The following is a 15,536-nucleotide window of genomic DNA, read 5'->3' as shown; positions in this document are numbered from 1 at the left end:
TTATAAAATAAAATACAAGTTCAAAAATTATAAAATTTCTACCATAAATTAACTTGTATTTTTAGAGACTTTATAAAATCATTTTCACAATTTGTGTACAAAATGTCTTTTAAAAGAAATTTTTTCCAAAGCTTAGAATATTCCTTATAAATCAAAAATAAAGAAATTAAATAAATTCTTGCTTTGAAAAATCATATACTACCCAAAGCAAATTTATAATGCAGAAATTTTCACTCACACAAACGTACAAGCATTGAATATATTTTTATTTAACTTAATATTATTCACAAATAATATTACATAAAATGCCGGTCGTAACATCCTCTCCCCCTTAAGGGATTCTGTCCCCAGAATCTAAGAGAACAGATGAGGATACCGGGAACGCATATCAGACTCTAACTCCCAAGTCGACTCTTCGACCTTAGGGTTCCTCCAAAGTACTTTCACTAACTTTACTGATTTATTTCTAAGACTCTTTACTTGCCAGTCGAGTACTTTAACCGGTTGCTCCACAAATGACAGGTCTGCCTGAATTTCTACAGGTTCATATTCTATCACATGGCTAGCGTCAGGATTGTACTTCTTAAGCAACGACACATGGAACACATTATCCACATGCTGATACTGAGGTGGTAAGGCCAACTCGTAGGCCACCTTTCCTACTTGACTCAAAATCTCAAAAGGACCTACGTATCTAGGTGCTAACTTTCCTTTCTTGCCAAATCTTATCAACCCTTTCCTAGGTGACACTTTTAGCAACACAGCTTCGCCAATTTGGAATTGAACATCCTTACGCGCTGGATCCGCATACTTCCTCTGTCTATCTTGAGCAGCAAGCAACCTTTTCTGAATTAACTTGACTGAGTCATGCAACTGTTGTACCAATTCTGAGCCGAGAATTCTTCCTTCTCCTACTTCATCCCAACTTGTTGGTGATCTACATTTTCGCCCGTACAAAGCTTCATATGGTGGCATGCCGATACTGGAATGATAGCTGTTGTTATATGAAAATTCAATTAATGGCAGGTGGTCGTCCCAACTTCCAGCAAAATCGATTGCACAACTGCGCAACATGTCTTCAATTGTTTGAATTGTTCTTTCACTCTGGCCATCAGTCTGCGGGTGATACGCCGTGCTCATATTCAACTTCGTGCCAAGACATTCCTGGAATTGCTTCCAGAATCTTGAGTTAAATCGGGGATCTCTGTCTGAAACTATTGATACAGGTACTCCATGCCTTAATACGATTTCGTGCACATACAGATGAATCAACTTGTCCAGTGACGACTTCTCATTTATTGGAAGGAAATGCGCCGACTTCGTAAGACGATCAATTATAACCCATATTGCGTCATGTCCGGACTTTGTTCGTGGTAGTCCTACTATAAAGTCCATAGCGATATTTTCCCATTTCCATTCTGGAATCTTCAGGGGCTGAATTAATCCGCTTGGTCGTTGATGTTCTGCCTTTACTTTCTGACAGGTATAGCACTTCGCAACCCATTCTGCCACGTCTCTTTTCATATTTGGCCACCAAAAGTTCTTCTTTAAGTCTTGATACATCTTGGTGCTTCCCGGGTGGATTGAAAATTTCGAATGGTGGGCTTCATGGAGGATCTCATTCTTTAATTCAGATACATGGGGAATCCATATTCTGGATGAAAACCTTAGTATTCCTTGCTCATCCCTTTTAGTATTAATCTCTTCTCCAGATAACTGATTTTTCTCTTTTTCCATTACTTCCTCTTGATACTTCTTTATCTTTTCCAGTAGTGTTGGCTGAAAGGTCATTGCATGACAAACTTCTTTGACTTTCCCATAAGCACAAAGTTCCAATTCAAATTTTCCGATTTCTTCGGATAACTCTTTTGATGTTATCATTATATTCAATCTTTCCTTCCGACTCAGCGCATCGGCCACTACGTTCGCCTTTCCAGGATGGTAATTTATCGAACAGTCATAGTCCTTAATCAATTCCAGCCATCTCCTCTGCCTCATATTGAGCTCTTTCTGAGTAAAAATGTACTTTAAACTCTTGTGATCCGTGTAGATTTCACACTTTTCTCCATAGAGATAGTGTCTCCAAATCTTGAGTGCGAACACTATGGCGGCTAGTTCCAAGTCATGCGTCGGATACTTTAACTCGTGCGGCTTCAACTGTCTTGACGCATATGCTATTACCTTACTGTGTTGCATCAACACACAACCCAAACCCTTATGTGAAGCGTCGCTGAATATTACAAAATTCCCTTGATCATCGGGAAGTACCAACACCGGAGCTGTTACCAACTTCTGTTTTAACTCTTGAAAGCTATTTTCACATTCTGCACCCCATTCAAACTTTTGATTCTTTCTGGTTAACTTGGTCAATGGTGTGGCGATCTTCAAGAAATCCTTGACGAATCTTCTATAGTATCCGGCCAATCCTAGAAAACTTCGCACTTCCGTAGGAGTCCTTGGCCTCTCCCAACTCATAACTGCCTCAATCTTCGCCGGATCCACTTTAATTCCATCATTTCCAATAACATGCCCCAAAAATTGAACTTCCTTTAACCAAAACTCACATTTGGTAAACTTGGCATACAACTTCTCTTGTCGGAGTATCTCCAATGCTATCCAGAGGTGCTGCATATGTTCTTCTTCCGATTTAGAATAAATAAGGATGTCATCAATAAATACCACGACAAATTTATCCAAATACTTCTTAAATACTCGATTCATCAGATCCATGAATGCGGCCGGAGCGTTGGTCAATCCAAACGGCATTACTAGGAATTCATAATGCCCATATCTGGTCCTAAATGCGGTCTTGGGAATATCTTCTTCCTTGATCTTTAATTGATGGTATCCCGATCTCAAGTCAATCTTCGAAAAACATTTTGCTCCCTTTAACTGATCAAAAAGGTCATCTATCCTTGGTAGCGGGTAGCGGTTCTTGATCGTTACTTTATTCAACTCCCGGTAATCTATGCATAGACGCATACTCCCATCTTTCTTCTTCACAAAGAGAACAGGTGCTCCCCATGGCGACGTACTTGGTCGTATCACTCCCTTATCCAATAATTCTTGTAGCTGGCTCGCCAACTCTTTCATTTCTGCTGGTGCCATCCTATACGGAGCCTTTGAAACTGGTTCCGTGCCTGGAGCAAGGTTGATCTCGAACTCAATTTGTCGATCTGGTGGTAAGCCTGGTAGTTCGTCGGGAAACACATCGGGGAACTCATTAACTACAGGAATATCTTCCATGCTGGGGCTGCCTCTCTCTGAATCCACTACATATGCTAGGAACGACTCACAACCTTTTCTAAGTAACTTCTTAGCCTGAATAATTGTAAGAAATAGTCGCTCTTGCCTCTGTCCCTTAAATACTACCTTCTCTCCACTCTTCGTCTTTAAATACACTCTCTTGGTCTTACAATTTATCTGAGCGCTATTCTCTCCTAACCAATCCATTCCTAAAATTATATCAAACTCTCCCAGCTTGAAGAGTATCAAGTCGGCCGAGAACTTATATCCCGAAATATCAATCTCACATTTTGGACAAAATTGATTCACAGGAATCTTCTCTTGGTTCGCAATTACCACATTTACTACCTCACTCATAACCGTTTTATCACATTGGATCTTATCAACAAAAGATTCTGATATGAAAGATCTTGTGGCTCCCGAATCAATCAATACTTTGGCTTTGACATTATTGAGTAAAAGTGTACCTGCTATCACCTCAGAATTCTGAACAGCATCTTTCATCTTTAGATCAAATGTCCTTGCTGTTGCTTGCGGGGTTGGTGCGGGTGGTGGAGGTAATGCCAATACCTCAGCTGGCACGCTTGCACTGGTACTTGCCACGTTCATCAGAGCTCTGACTGGTCCTGTTGCCTTACACTCCCTAGCCATGTGTCCAGTCTTCCCACATTTGTAGCACGTAACTCCTGGCTTCGGCATCTTGCACTCATTTGCCAAATGTCCCTTCTGATTGCACCTATAACAGGTCATACTCAGCTTATTGCATACTCCGGGGTGCCTTCTTCCACAGTGCTTGCATTCTGGCCTCTGGAACCTGTTTTCTCCAACTTGCCCTTGGCCTGCCTGATTGTTCCCTTTTGATTCTTGCCTTTTGCCCAAATTTCCTTTCCTTTGAAAATTTCCGCCCTTCTGGAAACCAATCCTCTTTACATTCCGATCTTGCGAACTTCCAGCTTCAGACTTTTCTCCATAAAATGGAACCTTCCTCTTCTTGTTATCCCTCTCTTTTCTTGACTGCATCCCATTATTCTCAATCAGAGCAGCTTTCTGTACTACTCCCGCATAAGTTTCAAGCTCAAACATAGCCACCCTATCTCTGATCCAAGGCTCCAATCCTTGCTGAAATTTCTTTGCTTTTTCTTCCTCAGTGCTAGTATACTTTGTCACAAACCTTGACAACTCAGTGAACTTCTTCTCATATTCCAGTACAGTCATGTTCCCTTGCTTTAACTCAAGAAATTTTAGCTCCATCTGATTCTGCATGTACTTAGGGTAATACTTGTCCAGAAATAACTTCTTAAATCTCTCCCAAGAAATCTGCTGAGTGACTTCCATAGCTTTTACTGATTCCCACCAATAAATGACTTCTCCCTTCAAGAAGTAAGTGGCATACAGCGTCTTCTGATCGTCCCCTAACTGTACCAACTCAAAAGCCCTTTCCATCTCCTTGATCCATGTGTTTGCTATCACTGGATCAGTGGTATCATGAAATACAGGTGGATTCACATTCTGAAAAGCCTTGAAAGTGACAATTTGTCTTGGTGGTACTGGTGGTTCAGGTGGTTGATATGGCTCACGGTTATCTTGGTTTTCAATTCGTTGTTGAAGAGTTAGTTGTTGTTGAGCTATAGCATTGGTTTGCTGTTGCAAGGTTTCCAGTAGTCGAAGAATATTTGGGTCTGTGGTGAAGGTGGTTGTTGGATTCTTCTTTTTGGGAGGCATGATCCTGAAATAAGAGTTGTGTTATAACAAATATGAATGATAAAATGATTCGAGGGTATCGCATGGCATTCTTGTTTACATATGGGGTCAAGTTTCCAGATATGATGACAAAACATAAAATAACAGTTGAGAGCAGATGGAACAATAGCACATAATTATTGAAATTTTAAAGGTCACAGTACATAGGATTGGGACATGGTCTGATTCTAGAAATAACAGGCTTATTTAAAGGAAAGACGGAAACAACTGGGGATTCCATAGAGTCTGATAGTACAACAACATGAAAGGTAAATGGAAAGAACTAAGGCTCCACTCCATCTGAACGGGGCTTGGTAGTCTTTTCCTCTCGAAGCGTCTTCACAATGCTCTGGAGCTCATCCGCCACCATCTGAATGACATACTGGCTGGTACGGTCCCGGTGTGCTGGCATCTCCTCAAGCTTAGTGTTGACGTACCGAACCAAGGTCTCAAGTCTCGCAATCATCTGCTCCTTGGGCTTCCCTTCGTAGTTTCGGCTGTCCGGATACACGTTCTTCAGTCGGTCTATCAGTCGGTCGTACTTGCCCTGAAGCATGTCGAACTCGCGCCTCAACTCAGCATACACAGAGAAAGCAATAGTGTCGTCCGACCCAGAGGATGACGAGGAATGCGCCCTTTGCTGACAACCAATAAGAGGAGTATTAATAATAATTTACTTTACCTTCTCTCTCGCGTAATATCTATAACCTACACACAAATCCTATAACCTATTTGGGCTGTCCAGGGACTCTAAACCGTAGCTCTGATACCAAAACCTGTCACACCCCCAACTTAAATAGCAAAATAATTATAGCTATTGCATCATTTTAATGAGTATTACACAACCAAAATCCAAGATCTTACAGTTTAGGGTTTGGAACAGCCCAACACTACCAACTATTACATCTGATTACAAATACCGAGTCCTCACACAACTATTATTACTTATTCTACCTGAGCTCGAACATAAGCATCAACATCACAGGTCTTACGGGCAGTCTGCTTGAATCTAACCATGGCTGCTAGCTGTAATATCAGGGTAAAGCAAGAAGTGAGCCAAAAGCTCAACAAGTGCTAACAATACAACGCAAAGCATAAATCGAGATATACCTTTAGGAATGGCAATGGAATGACATAATCAATGATAATCGAGAGATAAAACTTATGTGAGTTGGCATCATTTTGCTTGCATCAAAACAAATTTTAAAACCATTCTTAATCAAAATCATTTTATGACGCTACGGATTACAGCCGGTGATCAGCCGCGAAGTAATCCCGAACCTCGCTGGGTTCTAAAACATTATTGGGAATCCCTAGGCAACTTTTAAGCCTAATATAAGTGTGGAAAGGACTCGCGTCTCAGTCCAGATCCACCATTCAAGAAAACATTTGTCCCCCTTTGGGACTGAAAAATCCACCTTTTATTCATTTTGAAAACTGATGCCGATTTATGACAAAATCTCTTTTGACTGAAATCATTTTTTTATCAGGGGATTATAGATCAACTTGAAACACTGGAAATATGACACTAAATCTCAGGGCCATGATCCACTAGACTTTACTATATTAGGGTAATCGAGAGATTTCCATAAACAAGAATTTTGACAAGGAAATTAAGCAAGGCTATTGGATAATATGAAAGAGTAATGCCAAACTAGGCTTAAAGCAATGGTTGTAGACAAGGTATAGGTATTAGAACATCAAGAAGATAAGCATCACTGGTTCCAATAGGATAGAGGTGCTAAAATATAAAGGAAGTGATCATCAGCTCAAGATATAACAGGGTATCAAGCTTTAGGGTAAGGATAGGGTTATCAAACAATCATGAATGAATTTAAGAAAAGATTGGCTTTTAGGTATCAAGATAAAGTTTCTATCGAGGTTATTTCAAGAGTTGAATCAAAGCATCAGGGTGCAACATCAAGATTTCTCAGGGATCAATAGCATGATAATCAAAAGGATCAATAAGGTATTATAACACATCTCTATTTTATCATGGCATTAAACTATCATGAAAGACTTTTGAACTACTTGCAATACGTACTCGAGGGTTCATGGCATCTCTATGTAACTCAAAGATAAACAAAAGATACTCTTGATTTAAATATATCAAAATGACTCAGGATAATTGCATCGATATATATATGAACTGTTTACAGTAAATGCGAAGGTCAAGTTGAATCACTTGCCTTGAGATAGACTGGTCTGGTCTGACTGGTAGGAGCAACAACTGGAGCTTCACTCGACTTTTATGGCAAGTTTTCCCTCGTCTCGAGATCCTACATAAATAATAATAATCCTCATTATAATATATTCTTTCCATCTTAACCTATTTACAACCCGAAATTAAACATGGATGGCACTTAGGCCTATACACACTTAATTCATATCCACCATTCATATTTTCAAATGTACACACGTAGCCACATAATCACATATCGTATATTAATACCAAATAACATCATATACACCATAATGCCACACTAGGCTTGGATGATCTCGACTCACCACTTAAGTTACTTGGTCGCTAACTAAACGAAGTCTTCGAATTTGGGCTTCCTAACTCAATGTGCCTTTCCTAAATTATCCAAAACCTATTGACCCTCACTTGTGCCTTTTGCTCTACTGACCTTATACTATCTTACAACTATGGTGGTCGACCTAATACTCACTTCTAAGTGTCCTAAAACTATGTGATAAGTGAAAGTGCTCACTGGTGCAAATTTCAGAATGGTAACTAAGGTTTCTTGAGTGCATTAGACACTCTTAAACTACAAGTTTTTCTTCAAAATTTTTACACAAGACTCTCCTGACCTAAGGGCATCTCACAAGCTTGATGTGGCTCAAAGGCCTGGCTTGGGCCTTCTTGGGCCTAAGCTAAAAGTCCAAGGTACCCCTGTTTTTCTGGGCAGAAAATGCCCTGACTTGAATTAACTTGTGACACATGGTTCTAGCTCATATCCTATGAACTATGGTTGGAAAAACTTCTCTGACATACCCTCTAACTAAGGCCCAATTGGGCCTAATGAGGGCCTACCCATGACATGGCCAAATCTCCCTATTTCTAAGTTGCAACAAAACTGTCCCCTGCTGGACAGATTTTGTTATTCTACTTGTGCACCTAACCAAATGACATGCAAACCTCCAACCAACTCCTAAAACCTATTATATACTCCCCATACTAACTTCTGGTGGCTTGGGCCTCAAAGTGCACATCAATGACATGGTCAAAACTCACTCTAAACCTCAGGGTACTAAACTGATTTTTCTGCAGAAACTATAACTCTCATTTTCCAAGGTTTTGACTTGACAAACCCAATTATCAACAACTAAATACTTAAACCAAGACTTATACTTGGTATTCTACTGAACTAACTCCCTTTTTCTCAAAATACCCTTGGTGAGATCATCCTTACCTATGGTGCAACTATGGCAAAATAAAAGAGACTACTCTTTACAAATCACAAACCTTTATGCTCTTGAAGCAACAAGATATATATATATATTTATTTTTTTCTTTTTATAAAAGATAACCACGAATTATTACCATGCAATAAGAAGTATAAATCAATATTAATACATTATTCCTACTGAAATTAAGGCTCACTAACAACCATGAATCTAAATGATCAAAACTTCCAAAAATATCAAAAGTGATTTGCATGCATGCATGCTTTCGGATCTTTCAAGCCAAATCAACATGATTTCCAAATAAATTTTTATCATAATTCAACATGCAAGCCTAACATGGATTACAACTAAATGATCAACTAGCATGCAAAAGGATTTTATCAAGATTTTACTACAAAATTCATGTTATCATCACAAAATACACAAAAATGTTAACAAGGCAACAAAACACCATCCATTCGGCTCCTATCAAGTCATGGCCGAATGGATTAGGGTAAAAACAGCATTCGCATAAGTGTAACACTCTTATGTCTAGCCATTCTTGACCCTATGATACTATAACTCATGGTGAAAGCCTTAGATTCACAAGAATCAAGGAGGTTCACTTTGAGTTTAACCAAAACATCACCATGCAAGGTCAAAACATAGGTTTTTCACTCTAAACTTTTGAAATATATAAGAATAACATATAGGGAGTAAAATTACTTGAATATAAGATGATTGTTTGGGTGAAAGAATGAAGAAATGAAGGGGATGGAGGGCCTCGGCTATGGGATGGCCGAGAGGGAGGGTTGAGCCGAGAGGGAGGGAGGAGAAAAGGGGAGGGTGGAGTGAAAATGGAGTGATCATCACTTTAGTTTTGTTTTTATGTCTTTGACTAGGCTAAATGTGAGTGGATTTAGGAAATGACAAGAGTAACCCTCTAGCTAAAGTTAGGCAAATTTGCATGCAAGGTCAAGGAGGTAATTTGGCTAGCAAAATGTGAGTTAGTGGGGTGGAGAATGTCTTCTTTGCCCTTTGCTTAAATAGAAGAGAGTTTGCATGCAAGGTTATTCATGTAATTTAATAATTATGACAACTAAAATTTATAATGATTTATTTTTATAAAATAAAATACAAGTTCAAAAATTATAAAATTTCTACCATAAATTAACTTGTATTTTTAGAGACTTTATAAAATCATTTTCACAATTTGTGTACAAAATGTCTTTTAAAAGAAATTTTTTCCAAAGCTTAGAATATTCCTTATAAATCAAAAATAAAGAAATTAAATAAATTCTTGCTTTGAAAAATCATATACTACCCAAAGCAAATTTATAATGCAGAAATTTTCACTCACACAAACGTACAAGCATTGAATATATTTTTATTTAACTTAATATTATTCACAAATAATATTACATAAAATGCCGGTCGTAACACTTCAATCCTTGTTGAAACCGCTTCACTCTCTGAGCTTCCGAACTTACATACTCTGGTGCTGTACGAGCCAATTTCGTGAATTTGGCTTCGTACTACGTGACACTTCTGTCTCTTTGCTTCAGCTCTAAAAATTCCATCTCCATCTGGTTCTGGAGACAATCTGGAAAATATTTTTCCAAGAACAGTTCTGTGAATCGGGTCCATGGAATAGGACCATCTACTTCTAACGCTCGCGTAGACTCCCACCAATAGTTCGAGTCATTCTTCAAAAAGTAACTAGCATAGTCTGTCTATAAATCCTCATTCACCTTGGTGAGAGTGAAAGCCTTCTCCATTTCCTTCAACCAAATCCTGGCAGCAACATGATCTACTTCACCTTTGAATTCTAGGGGTTTCACAGCCTGGAAGCACTTAAAACTAACAGCTTGGGTTATCCCCCTGAACTGATGCTGCTGTTGGATTTGCTGTTATTGTATGAGTTATCGTTGTTGTTCAAATTATTGTTGCTGCTGCTGAAAATGTTTTTGCTGTTGGGCCAGTTGAGTAGACTGCTGACACAATAAATCTATCAATTCACTCATGGAGGGATCCTGGCAGATCCGTTATTGGGTTGAGAATTCTTTTTAAGTGGCATTCTCCTGAAATATAGCCGTCATATATAAGAAAATGGATTGCTCTAAATAGTTTATACATATGTATCAGGAGAGTGCTGCCACTAAGACAATATCCTCATCCTCAGTTAATTGGATCCATCTTGAGTGAATGATTATATTCTAGAAATATTAGCAACAGAAGCAACAATAATAGTAACAACAATAATAACACACAAGTATATGAAATCTGAGCATCATAATAAAGCAGCTACAATATAACAACCATATAGAAATCCAACTGATATCCAACTACTAAACTATCCGAGTACACAACAAAATTGGTTTTCATAACAGCCTCCAACTACTATAAACTATAACAACATAATATACATATAAAAACACACTACAGAACTCCTGAAGAACCAAATCTAAACTCTGTCTATCACTGCTGCAACTCCACTCTAACCACGTCCACTGCCACCGATAGTGCCAAAATCGAACACCAACCAGTTAACCAAGTCCTGGGACTGAATGGCCCTAAACTTAGAGCTAATAAAAGGGTTAATAGACCTAGCTCGCTCAACAGTAGTCTGAGTCAAAGTCCTCACTCTAGCCTGGATATCGGGTAAGGGAACAGGGATGCCCTAAAAGGGTCCAACTGGTACTCGATCAAGATGCGCGGCCAGCTCCAGGCTCTACTCTCTAATAAAAGATTTGTTCACTACCTTGTGAACATGATACTAGATCGGGGAGGAGAAACCTGTAGGAGCAGAAGGAAGGACTAAAGGTCTAGAGAAATAAGAGCTGGGTCCGCAACCCGGTGGAAAATTCCTAACAGCTGACACTGATCTTTATACCCAATGAGGACGGGCACTAGGTCCAGGTATATCTCTCGGAACAAACTGAGGCACTGGTGGGGGAGGCAAAGGAGTCTCCTCCGCTATAACATCTAGGGTCCTCTCTGAGTCTGAGCTGTCTGAATCAGATATGTTCTCCCGGGATGGAGAACTGGATATCACTATGGCACACTGTTAACAATATAAATATACATGAAAGATATAATAAGGTTAAGGCAGTTCTATCAGAACATAAATAGATGTCAGGGTAACGCTTTCGAAACCCTCGACTAATTCTTAGGCTTGCTATTTTAAATGAGTTGTTGACTCACACATTAGAACGTAGTTTCTATACCTTTTTGACTCAATCCCTAACCTAAATCAGGGACTTGAACCAGTAGCTCTGATACGAACTGTGACGGCCTCAACCCCGGGGTCAGGAGTTGACGTCACCAAACATAATAAACCATAAAACATAAATTACAAGATTATTAATATTATATTATCACGACCCCAAAACCAAGATCCGATCCAAGTTCAAGTATGATTTAAGCTACTCACTATTACAAACCATTTATTAAAAAGTCACAAATACTAAACTTATTCAGCAACTCATCAGACCGCACACGGTCTGATACAAACTACCTCAGAGGAGCCAGGTCCGGAAGGGGCTGAGACTCTGTTCTGCCAAGGTCTGACAGGTCTTCTAGGTACTGCGATATATATAACAGGTTGCAATGGTGAGCATATAGTCGCTCAGCGGTACCAATATATGAATACCAGAGTAAAAACACTAAATTAATAGTCATAGCTAGGAATAGAACTATAAATCAATGCGAAATCAGTCATCTGTAATCATTTTAATCAACAGTAAATAAACATCGATAAAAGAAACTGGATATCACTGACAATCATGCTATTTATAAAACAAATATAGTTGTGTGTTGTGTAAACACCAGAGTCCAATTTTAACATGCTATTCACATTTGTAATTCAACTGTATAAATCACTTATTCCCTTACGAGAATCACAAAGTTAAATCAGATACGTAATGGATATATAAAGATAGCTGATCAGGCTATCAACACCAGACGGCTCCAACTGCCATCTCATACTTCTGTTCCGGAACTCAGAGACTAGCTAGGTCTCTGACCTGCTAGACTAATCGGTTATATAATGTGCGCAACCGAGTTAGCCTCTTACGCAACCTCAATAGGCCACTCTGGCCCCTATGTATCCAATATCTGATCATTTTATCCACTTTTTAAATCACTTGTACCTATCTCAGTATAAAATTATTCATTTAACATCACATGTAAAACTGGTTCACAAATCATTTTCATTCGAGATAGGTACCTTTCGAAATTACTTTTCCCCAAAACAGGTTTAAAATAATTAGTTATAACTACAGGGGATACGTAACTTAAAAACATTTTTGTTCCTGTATGAGAATAAGACAACTGTTTATCCATATGTACCGAACCATAAAAGAATGGTCAGGGGTACTTGCCTCGTAACGCTTTTAACAGAATCCCTAGGTAGCTTTTACTCTGACTTTGGTCCTTGCGAGACTCGACTGGGATCTACGGTAACAGAATAACCTAATTAGTTATACGGACATGCATGATATCCTCGAACCTAAATAACCCAATCTGATAACCCGACTCGTATAATATATATACACATAATCACGTAATCAATATTCACGATAGGGGTAAAACAATTTATATCGTATAGTACGCTTTTCGTATTTAAAATAATTTTAGAAAAATTTTGACAGCGACTCCTCTGTTTATAAGCCTACCCGTCGAAACATAATCGACATCAATTCCAACAATCACAATTCCACAATTTATGCCATAATAAGATTTTTACAATTAAATAACTAATTATGTACGAAATTAATTATACGAATCACTTTATATATTTTATAAATTTAGGACTTAGAATGTATCATCACCGTCCACCGTTGACTCATCGAAGTTCATCGTCAACGGCGATAAAATTTACGGGTACCCGATTAATTTCGGGTTTCCAACATAAATTCCACTGATTTAATTCAATTATTTTCTGCCCGAAAATATGTTTTATATCACGAATGCTACTCGAACAAATTCCTGCAGAAAATAATAAATAAAAAAAATCAATTCGAATTAACCAAGACACACAGCAAGGAAACACAAAATAATAATCACACACGGACACAGCCACAACACGCGAAACGTGCGCAGCAGCACACTCGCCGTAACACCCCTCACCGGAAATGAAAAAGAGGGCGGCGACATGAAGGAAAAAATGGCACAGAACCTCAATCGATTGCACACACATATACACACATGTATATATATATATGTATGTATGTACAATAAGCAAGAAAAGAACCATAACACCCGACTGGAAAAAAAGAACAACGGCCATGCTTACCGGAAAAAGCACAGAACAACGGCGACCGGAGCAAGAAAAGGGAAGAAAGAAGTGGGGAAGAAGGGAGAGGAACAGGGAGAGAGGAAAGAGATTAGAGGGAGAGATAGAGATTGTGCGAGAGAGAGATTAGAGGAATCGAGAGAGAGATTAGATTGATGTTTGTGTGTGTGTTTAACAGCTGCCACGATGCAAATGAACAAGACATGCGGAAATTTAGTAAACTGATTACGTACACGTGTCCCTGACTCAATTAAACAAAATTCCGACTCGCTTTTCTTAAGTAAATGTACCGCGCACATGAAAAATTATTGAAAAAAATTACAAATAGAATACCAAAATTCTTGGAATATTCGAAAGTTAATAAAATAAAAGTTTCGTAATTAAATACGAATTATTCAAAAGCGCACTATATCCGGATTTTACAAAATAACCAATAAACACGCGGATGAATTTAATCCCAAAAATTACAAAAATAATTTTTAAATTCTCGAAATATTATAAACTTCATAAAAAATGAGTTTCGTAAATTTTGAAGCATCCTGGAATTAAATACTAAATTTACAAATAAATGTAATTATAAAATCATTTAGAGTTAAATAAATAATGAAATATTAATTTCTCAATTTTATAAAATCCCAAAAATAATTATTGAAATTATAAAACCATGATTTTTTTTAGAGATAATCCAAATATTTATGAAAATAAATCTGCAATAAAACCACTTTTAAAAATGAAACAAATCAATAAAAATCAATAGTTAATTACACAAATAATCCCTATATACCAATAATCATACATAATTAATAATAAACAACACACAGTTGTCAGAACCAGTAATTAATTATTCAACAATTATATATTAAATTCATACAAAAATATACGAGTCATTATAAATACTATTAGTTTGAGGCTTGTCTTTTGGAGCAACAGTACCTACGAGGATAAATCCAGGAGTTACTGCATATCATGCGTACCAGAGATATCGGGATATGGGAGAGAGAGCTTATAGAAAGGATTCAGGTGTTTAGGAGAGCAGCTGTTGTCAGGTTATATGGAGCTACCCATGAGGATGTCACTCCTGACTTTCTTATGGAGTGGGTTTAGAGGAGCTTGAGGAGATTGGTGGACCAGAGTTTCCGTGGAGCTAGACGACAGAGATGTCATGACAGTTGTTATATGTATATTAGTGTATAGTATGTATCAGCAGACTTTTGGTTTGTATATATAGACTAGACTTGCTGATTAGTGTGTAGGCAGGTTGTACCCTTTTGCTTTTGTTGAAGCGTTTTCACGCTTGTGCTATCAAACTTTAACATATATATATGTATTAGTACCTTTCCCTTTTCTAGCATTGTCATTTATATTATTGCACATGTTTTATCTTACTTTATTTACTGCACCAGTTATAAACCCTCGTGATAACATGTACCCTTTCCCCTTGATTGTTTATATTCTGTAAAGAAGCATGCAATTTACTTAGTTCAACCATTGAAAATGTTTTCAAAAAAGGAATATTTCTGTTTTACAAAATATTTTCATAAAAAGGATTTGATTTAAAAGCTAAATAATTTGTTTGATTCTTTACAGAAAATGCCTCCCGAAAGAAATACCCGTTTTACCAACCAGAATGAAGAAACCAACAACAATAACCAGAATACCAATCCAGGTCCTATAGACCCAATTGTAGCCCATATTCTTCAGATCTTGGCTCAACAAACAATCTTTTTGACTTAACAAAAACAGAGAAAGGCCAATCCTCAAGTAACTTTTAAGACTTTTCAAGCGGTGAATCCACCGAAATTCATTGGTTCTTTAGATCCAATTGAAACAAGAGTTTAGTTAAAGGAGATTGCAAAGTCATTTT

The sequence above is a fragment of the Apium graveolens genome, chromosome 6 (assembly GCF_009905375.1).
Source record: "Apium graveolens cultivar Ventura chromosome 6, ASM990537v1, whole genome shotgun sequence".
NCBI lineage: Eukaryota > Viridiplantae > Streptophyta > Magnoliopsida > Apiales > Apiaceae > Apium > Apium graveolens.
The sequence above is the reverse complement of the archived record's forward strand: the minus strand, read 5'-3'. Positions refer to the sequence as shown.